Source organism: Acomys russatus, chromosome 25 (assembly GCF_903995435.1).
Source record: "Acomys russatus chromosome 25, mAcoRus1.1, whole genome shotgun sequence".
In the NCBI taxonomy this organism is placed as follows: Eukaryota; Metazoa; Chordata; class Mammalia; order Rodentia; family Muridae; genus Acomys; species Acomys russatus.
This window is the reverse complement of record NC_067161.1, coordinates 17,358,876-17,368,702: the sequence shown is the minus strand read 5'-3', so window position 1 is coordinate 17,368,702 and position 9,827 is coordinate 17,358,876.

Sequence of the window (9,827 nt, the reverse complement as noted above, 5' to 3'; positions counted from 1 at the left end):
TCACTGTTATAAGAATTATGGGCATAAAGAAAAAAAGTAGGGTAGCATGAAGGTGCGCACCTGTAGCCCCAGCTACAGCTGCTTGGGGGGTGGTCTGAGACAAGAGGGTAACATGGACCCAGAAATTCAGGGCCAATCTGGGCAAAAGAGCAAAAGCCCTTATTTAAATAGGAAAAAAGCTCATCTGGATCACAGCTCTGTGGGTTGAAAGTTTATCCACAAGGCTTCGGACTGGAGGACTCCTGCCTGCGGTATAATCAGAGAAGCAAGTATGTGCAGAAAAGACCAAGGTCACACAGTGTAGCCTCCCTTTCATGGACCCATCTCATGATAAGTAAGACAATCTCAGGAGACTTAACCCACTGCCAAGAGACAGAGGCAGGCAATAACTCCTTCCTAGAGTGATGATATCATAACCTCAACCATTGTTACATAGGGTACAAAGCCTCAACCTGACCTTCAGTGAGGGCAAATAACATTTAAATTATTATTATTATTATTTTATTATTATTATTATTATTATTATTATTATTATTATTATTATTATTATTAGTGGGGGAGCATGTATGCCATGGTGTGTACGAGGGGATCAGAAGACAATTCTGTGGTGTGAGTTCTCTCCACTTACCTTTACATAGAGATAAATTATTATGTATTCCAAGGGAGGATGTCATGATGCAGATAACCAACTCTTTTCAATCAGGAAAGGTGTGTGTGTGTGTGTGTGTGTGTGTGTGTGTGTGTGTGTGTGTGTGTGTGCGCACACGCGTATGTGCGCGCATAATGGTTTACAAATGCTCATTGTTTGTCCCATTTATTTTCTAAAGGTTGAGTTCTTCAAACACACATTTTTTTTAATTTTTTATTATTAATTTATTATTGTTACATCTCAATGGTTATCCCATCCCTTGTGTCCTCCCATTCTTCCCTCCCTTCCCTTTCCCCCCTTTTCCCCTCCCCTTTTCCCCTTATTCCCCTCTCCTATGACTGTTCCTGAGGGGGATTACCTCCCCCTGTATATGCTCATAGGGTATCAAGTCTCTTCTCAGTAACCTGCTGCCCTTCCTCTGAGTGCCACCAGGTCTCCCCCTCCAGGGAACATGGTCAAATGTGAGGCACCAGAGTATGTGAGAAAGTCATATCCCACTCTCCACTCAAGTGTGGAGACTGTTCTGACCATTGGCTAGATCTGGGTAGGGGTTTAAAGTTTACCGCCTGTACTGTCCTTGGCTGGTGCCATAGTTTGAGCGGGACCCCTGGGCCCAAATCTGCCTATCATAATGTTCTACTTGTAGGTTTCTAGGACCCTCTGGATCCTTCTACTTTGCCATTCTCCCATGCTTCTCTCATCTAGAGTCCCAATAGGATGTCCTCCCCTCCGTCCCAGTTTCCTGGTAAGTGAAGGCTTTCGCAAACACACATGTTTTAGTAGGATTAAAAGAAAGGTTAGGTGCCCGCACATGGTGGTGGACAACTTAGTGTCAGCACTCTGAAGATCGAGAAGCAGCAGATCTCTGTGAGTTCCAGGTTCATCTCTTGAGGCCAGGATATGACCTGTCTCCAGGAAAAATGAGAGAAGGAAATGCTCCCATACTGCCAAGTTTAAATCAGGAAAAGACTCAATTTACTCACAAAGGACCGATTTTATGTTAGTCAGGATATTGATAGGAAGTTAGGTTTTTAAGAAAACCAAAACAAAACCCTGTTGGAGTTCTTATACATCTGCATCCCTGCGGCAGGAGAGTCTACTCAGAGAAACAGCATTTCTCTCCAACAAACCGAGTCTGCTGGGCATTAGTAATGTGTTCAGTACTTGGGGCACTGGTAATTTAACCTTTCTTTTGTCCTCAGGGATCCCATGTGATCAGTTGAACGGACTGGGGCAAGAAAAGAGGAGACGGTGACTCACTTTTATAAGTAACAAATGCAAGGACTCCGCTTTTTCTTTTTCTTCCAGCAGACAAATTCCTTTTCTGGGATGTGCCTCTTCAGTAAAATGGAAAACAACTTTAAACTGACAAGTATTTTTAAAGTAGCATGTGCAAGGCTTTTTGAAACAAGAAGCCAGCCTTGGTGATTGCAGCACTCCCTTAAGCTCAGGCACACATACTCTTAATATTTGGGCACATTTAGTTACAATTTTCAGTTTAAACTGCATTTTAAATGTCAGCCCTCTAAAAGAGCCTAGACATATTCCTTGTAGTTTGTGTCATAAAGCTAGACCTTTACTTGGCAGCACTCAAAGGGGGGGATTCCTATAACTCCAAGATACAAATCTCTTCTGTGTAGATTTTCAGTTCCTCGGGGGTTCAAAGATCAAGCTGCTTAGGGATTCCATGGCATGTGCAGAAAAAGCAGCCCTGATCTGGACGTCTGTAATGAACATTTTCTCTTATTCTGAAAATTCAGTTTGCTGGCAGCTCAGCTGCTCTTTAGAGATGAGTAATGATCTCCTACACCACATCTCACACGAATCTCCATCCCGAGTGTGGGTGGGGTGTGTGGAACTCTCTCGGGGGGCCTCTGTCTTGGACAGTGTCATGCTCTTTCTCTTGTTGTACAATGCTTACAAACACCTCAGTTTCCATTCACTCACTCTCCCCGCAGGCTTTCTAAGCCTGGCTAACATTTGCCAGGCTCCTGATACTATTTCTATTGGGGTAACAGACCAATGCACACACAGGCTAGGAGCACACGATCCACTGAAGGTGAAGAGATTGTCTGTAGAGAACACTGCTCTGTGAAATGTAAAAATATCGCTGTATCCTACAGAGCACAATTAAAAGTTGTCTCTTCCTGGTGGTTCATTCAGACAAAAGTAAGTTAAATAAATCTAAGCTCACAGGAATTTTGCTGTGAGTGAAACACATTCCAGCCACTCCAATACTTTCCCACACCCTTACAACTTTGGACTGCGATGCACCAGAGCCTGTATACCAAAGCAATCGATACTATCACCCAAACGAAAAGAGAGTTCCTCTCTCGTCTCACCTGGAAGGGGTCATTTGTCAACTTGACTAAGCAGCCAAATGTGAGAGAGAGAGTGTTGTAGACAGCCTTCATGGAGTCAACAAACTTTCTCGAATTACACTGGGGCCCAGTAAACTTCACTAAGGTTGGCATAATAAACAATACAGAATGGCTCTCACCCCCTCCAACAAGCTAGTGAGGGGGACAAAGAACAAATTAATAAAATGATGGCTAGAGGGTAGAAAGAGCCAAGAGTGCAAATTGCATTTTCATACACTTACTGGCAATGCACAGGATGGAAGGCTCAAAGGACACCCAGCAGTGATGACTCCTGACCTGGATTGAATCACAAGTGTTTAAGTTATAGCGACATGTTTGAGTTTTAAGGTGTTTTATTTTTCTTGGCCATAAGAAAAAAAAGATCTCCTTCATCTAAGTAGTTTTCATGATATACCTCTTGAAGGTTTGACTCAATATTATATCCTCGGCTTCTATCTACTTTGACTTTAAGTTTCATTTTAAAATGCCCTTCTATCACTCAAATTCATTTTGGAGCTATAAGTGGCAAATCCAAACCCATTAGCTATAAGTGATATAAAAATACCCACAAGATGGTCCTGCAGGGACTGAGATGGCCTTTTAGACAAAAATAATGAGTTCATTGGTGTGCCAGCTGCCGCAGGCTCACACATCTCAGTGGCTATCAGTAACCCAAACCATCCAGCAAAATAACTCCTCCTCAGCTGTGTGTGAGGAAGAGCAGTTAAGCAAGCACTTCAGGCTGGCACTCTGCTGTGGATTTTCCAGCCTGCACTTCCCGTGCTCAGGGTTAGGGGCAGACCTATTTCCTGCCAGGAAGTTCACCTATGAGATGCTGTAGACTGCTCTTCACCTGGCATTTTGCACCTCCCAGTGCACAACACTTATAATTTATCGTTGGTGTCAACAGGGGTGACTCCAAGCGAAGTCTGGCAATGGATAAAATAACTAGTAGTCACGTGATCTTCTGATAATCATTTATCCATGTGATCTCATGATGTTCATTTAATCTCCCCAAGTACTTATTTTTGTATATGAAAAGAAGAAATTTAAGCACAAGAACTTTGCATTCTAATACTGATTTTCTAAGATTCCATTAAAATGATTCAGAAAATATGCTTTTGCATGGTAAGATATTAAGCATTTATTTAAATGCTAGGAGGAGTCGCCTCCGAGTATGCTGAATTCTGTATTCATTGGAAATATGTTTGGCTGCAACCAATGAACAAGTCAACAGTAGCTGAACAGACAAAGTTTTATTTTTCTCACATAGCAAGAAGTCTAGAGTAGGCTTTCCCTGGCTTTGGCTCAGCAGCACCTCAATAACAAAGTCAGCCTATCTCACATGAGAGACATCTTGTAGCTTTGGGTTCCCAAGCTGGCAGCTGTAAGAGCAATATTCATATTTTCATAACTCAATGGATAATGGAAGACTGAGGGAGAAAGGCAGCAATGCCAGCCAGGTTTGATATTTCTATCTGGGGATTAAAAGAGGCCTTTAAATCTTTTAAAATCTCACTTTAACTATATGTGTATAGATGCATGTGTCTGTGTACCAAACTCAGGCAGTACCCTCAGAGGCCAGAAGAGGGCATTGGATCCCCTGGAACTGGAGTTATATATGATTGTGAGCCACAATGTGGGACCTGGGTGTTGAACTTGGGACTTGTAGGGGAGCAGTCAGTGCTCTTGAAATCTCAGCCCTCCCTCAAGCCCCAAAACGTCATCTTATAGAAATTCCTCCAGCAGCAGTTCCTCATGTATCACATGGCCAAGTCTACACCCAAAGACAAAGCAACTGCAGACACAAGACTCTATTCTACAGCCTAAAAAGTGGCAAGTTTCTTCTGTTTCTTGGGTCAGCCAAGTAACTATGTCTAATACAGTCATCTCAGTACTGTCCATCTGTTCATACCCATCTACATTTCAGGGACTAATCTAGCCCATTTACTCAGGGCCTTTCCATAATAAAGACATTGAACCAAAAGCAAACGGCAAGATAATTACAGTTTGTGAAGATACAGCTACAGGAAAGATGAACAAGGAAAACCAGTGCCAACTGAATCCATCTGGGGCCTCAACGTCTGATATAACTAAATAAAGCTAATAGTTGGCTGATTTGTAAAATACATGTTTTATGGTTCTCACAACAATACAACTTAAATAACAACCCTAGACTGTGGTGAATTGGAAGGAACAAAGTAAGTCACTTCAAATAACTCCTGCTGTGGCATATCCAATAGAAGATCCTCTCACTCACTTTTTTTTTTTTTCCTCTAAGAAGTCTACCCATTTTCTTTCTTCCCCTGTTCCTTCTGTAATGGCTAGGTTCTTCTGAAATCTGTTCTCTTCTGTTGAACATATCTTTAATTCTTTTCTGCATGGGCGCTGTGTTATATCCATCATGGAGGGACGGTGCGAGGAGCACAGACTCAAGCCCGGCTGTCTGAAGTCACCACTACCACATTCCCTCACCACTCACACAACCCTGAGCAGATGACGTCACCTCTTTGTAGCTCAGTCTCTTCATTTATCCAATGAGATAATAATACCACTTATGCAGAGGGCTGTTGTGAAAACGGAGCTAATTCCTATGATGTGTTCAGTACAGTGCCAGCAAGCAGCAGCACGAAATTAAGTGTCAGCTATTTTTAGTGTGTGTGGAAATATGTCAAGCAGTTTTATTAATTCTGAGCATGTGGGTGGGTATTAACATTTTTTAAATATTTGACTTTATAAATGGCTCATCCATTAATATCCTTGAAAATATATCTTTGACCAGTATCTTCCTAAGGCTATGGTCCTTAGTATAATTTCTGGGACAAAGGATGCCCACATTTAAAATTCTGCCATCCATTTCCACACTGCTTCCATAGAACCCACTTCAGGGCATCCAGCTGCATGTGGTTTGTGTCTTGGCATAACTGGGTTTCCACACCGTTAGATAATAACTTTGCCAAGTTAGTAAGTAACAAAAAAGAAGTCATTACTCCTTTAATTTACATTTATTTTCTCAGTAAAAAAAATTGTAATGTTTAAAATGGTTTTAATCATGCATATTTTAATTATTTGGTGATATCCTTTAGGGATTAAATGAATTTTTCTATTGTAGGCATTACTTGGCCTACATGCCCTTTAAATTGAAGACTCTTGTGAAAATTTGTTTTATTCTATTTTTTTTTTATTCTTCTCATTGCTACTGGATGTTTTGTAGCTTGAAAGAAATATATAGCCAAGAAGAATATTTTACATTTGTAAAATATGCATCTCCTAAGACATGGTTATTTTAAAGAATACAGCAAAAAGATAGGGTGGGTGGGGTTTGAAGAATGTCTCATTTACGGAGACTGGATTAAGGCACCACCTACTGATTGTTTTTACTTTCAGCGCAGTTTTATTTGGCTCATTATTATTTTGACTTGTCCCAAATCATTGAGGACATCATAAGACTGTCCTGCTTTACATATGGAGAGGATGGATGTCTCAGAGCTGCAGTCTCTTCACAATGCTTTGCCAGATCGCTCCTTCAGCATCATCATGTAACCTGGCACCTGACCCTGAAGCTCAGTCTGCACACTAATGCTAAGGGTCACGAAAGGCAGAGGGGACAGCTGCATCTTTGAAATGCCCTCCCCCGGGATTCTTGCACACACCGGCATCAGTGTTTCCGGAAATGCCAGTCAGTCAACATTACTTTATTTAATTGTTCACCTGTCTGTGAAAAAGCATAACCAAAGTAGGTGAGCACCTCCTATGTCAGCTACTGTGGCAGAGTCACAGCACTGGACTAACCAGAGCCTATGTTCTAGGCTAGCCTCTGTTATGATGGAGGATATCACCAAGTAAGTAAATACAGTGTAAGGCGGCATGTGCTATTATTAAAAACCAAGCAATGTATGGGGAAAGAGAGCAGGTGAATAGGTACCTCTTTGTATGATGGTTTCTGATGCTTTTACAAACAATAGAGTAACTGTCCTAGAGGCATGGTAATCTTCCAGTTGACCTGGGTTTAGTGCTGGCTCTCAAGCCCTCAATCCTTGCTCCTTTCATCCTAATTCCATAGAGAAGTGGCCACGTGGAATATTGGCAAGAGAAAAAGTAGCAATTGGAAAAAGGCTGTCTTTCTCCAACACAGTGGTAAACAGCGCAGACAACAGGGAAGCAGAAGAGTAAAATTTGAACCAAGGTGGTATTAACAGTCTACTCAGTCCTAATATATTATCCCCTAGAGTCTTCCAGACACTCAGCCCTCATTCTGAAGAAGCATCCAGGCCTTCAGACAGCACCAGCGATGGTAAGGTACAGTTTCGGTGGCTCTTCTCGGAGACTACCACCTTCCGGTTCGTTCTATCACTCAGGACTTTGGGGCAAAGGAAGGTCTAGGAGTAGGAGCTGCAGAAACATGCTGATGCTTCAGAAGACACTGACATGTATTTGGCCAAAGCAAGAACTGAGCAGCAGCCCTTTAAAGCTGAGGTCTAGCCAGAGGCTTGTGCCAGCAGTCCCTCTTCTTTCAGAAGTAGCTGCAACAGTAGCATCAATGAAAGCACATGTCTGTCGAATGTGAAGAGAGTCTTTGGCAGTTAAGAATCAGTCATAGATCCCTGGGAATTCAAGTGCGCTCCATCAAGGACACTATCCTCCATCCCACATTGACTAGCCTGTGACCACCACTTCCTAGTGCACCACTTACTATTTAGGCAATTAAGGGTTCTCTGTCTTCTCTTCTCTTCTCTTCTCTTCTCTTCTCTTCTCTTCTCTTTTCTTCTCTCTTCTTCTTCTTCTTCTTTTCTCTCTCTCTTTCTCTCTCTTTCTCTCTCTCTCTCTCTCTCTCTCTCTCTCTCTCTCTCTCTCTCTCTCTGTCTCTCTCTCTCTCCCTCATGCATTTTTTTCCTAGGAAGAAGTCCTACATATTTCATCAGATTTTTCAAAGAAGGCTGTGAGCCAATTAAGCTTAAGAACAACTATCTTGGATCAAATACCAACATGGTTTAGACTATAAAGTAGAAAGCTACTTGAGCCACAGAGGCAGTTAGTATGAACATCGTGGAATAGGATTTCCCAACAGAACCCTGCGCACTGTCGCGCTCCTCCACAGGCATAAAGTTCCTATGCCTTCTAAGTTCAATTCCTCAGAAGGAATGGTGAAAAGCGTCATGCTCATCATGAAAATCTGGCTTAAGCAGTTAAACAGTTACTGTAATGACTGTGCTGTCTATTCATTCATAAAATCTCACCCAAACCTAAGGAGTTGGTGGGGATACTTTCTCAAATCCTCTACAATCAGAATCAGAGCTCCAACTCAGCTGAAGCTTTCTTTTGCCCAGCAATTATACACCACTCTTTGATATGGCCATGGAGACAGTGTCTCCCTAGGTGGCCCAAGCTGGTCTCAGACTCAAAATCCTCGTGCCTTAGCCTCATGAGTGGCTAGGTTTCCAGGCTCACAGAAGTAGCTAAGCCTATTGGGTGGCGCTTGAGAAAGAGATTCCATTTCCTGCTAGGATGAGTGACAAAGTCACATTGCAAAGAGGACACACCACACACACACACCACATCACATCGCATCGGCCACCTTGCAACCCATCTACTGCAGCCACATACTCAAGGATTTATGGCTAAAATTATTTGTTATCTGTGATTTTCTGCAAAACATCTTCCCCCCCAAAAAATGTTGGTGGGAAAATAGATGGAATAAAACCATAAAAAGTGACCATTATTAAAGGTCAACAGTGGACATGCGGAGATCACTCATATTAGCCTCTCTGCTTTTGTGTGCATGTGTAACTTTTAAAATAAAATTTAAATTATGATAATACATGGCTCCAATCCTTACAGTGCTACTTTTTCTAGTTTTACATATGAATAGAATGAGATAAGGGGCCATTATTTGCAAAGGCTTCATGACTATTACGATGTAGCCTTGCAGTGTAATATAACAGTATTATTTACCATATGCCGGAGCCTTGCTCACCACATTGCTATCTCATTGGACCCTCACACTGTTATGAGTCAGGGGCTATTATGTTTATGTATTGGGTAAGAAATACTAAGGAGCTGCACAATATCACAGGACAAGTAATAAAAAAAAAAAATCTGGTTTGGATCCAAGGGTTCCAAGCCCCCTACCCCACAGCGCTGTAACCTGAATCTGAAAGTAGAACCGAGATTGGTAAGGCTGTTAATGGCAGGAACTCTTCTTTCATAGCAGCAGCCTGGGACTTTTAGAGCTGGTGTTTCCTCTGTGGTGTTTCTCTAGTGACTAGTCCAAGCCTGTCTGGGTTCCTGTTCTTCATATTGTAGGTTGAAGTGATCTCAAAAGCCATCAGATATCTGAATAGATTATCTAGCCCATTTCTGACCTGAGGACCAACCCTGTTTCTTTCACTACATAATACAGTGTGTTTGTGTGCTTTCTCAGCTGGAGGCCACTATGAAAGATTCACTCACCTTCCAGCATCAGCCATATTTTAAAGTCAGCAACAATGTGTTACAAGACTTCTCAAAGAACCCAAATCGTGTAGCAAAGTTTTCCCTTAACCTTCTCTTCTAGAACATCTCCATAATGCATGTATTTACACTGGGCTACGAAGCATGGGGTTCTAGAAGCTCACATCTTATAGGGGAAGGGCATCTCCACAGTGAGTGTATTTACACTGGGCTGTGGACCGTGGGGTTTCAGAAGGGCACATCTTATCGGGCAAGGACAAGAAGACTAACAGGAAAGGAAGGATTTTTGACTGTCAGAGTCTGTTTCTAGGAATGAACCTAATGCAGTCTGGGTTTGTCACTTACTCTTGATTCTGAATAGAGATGCT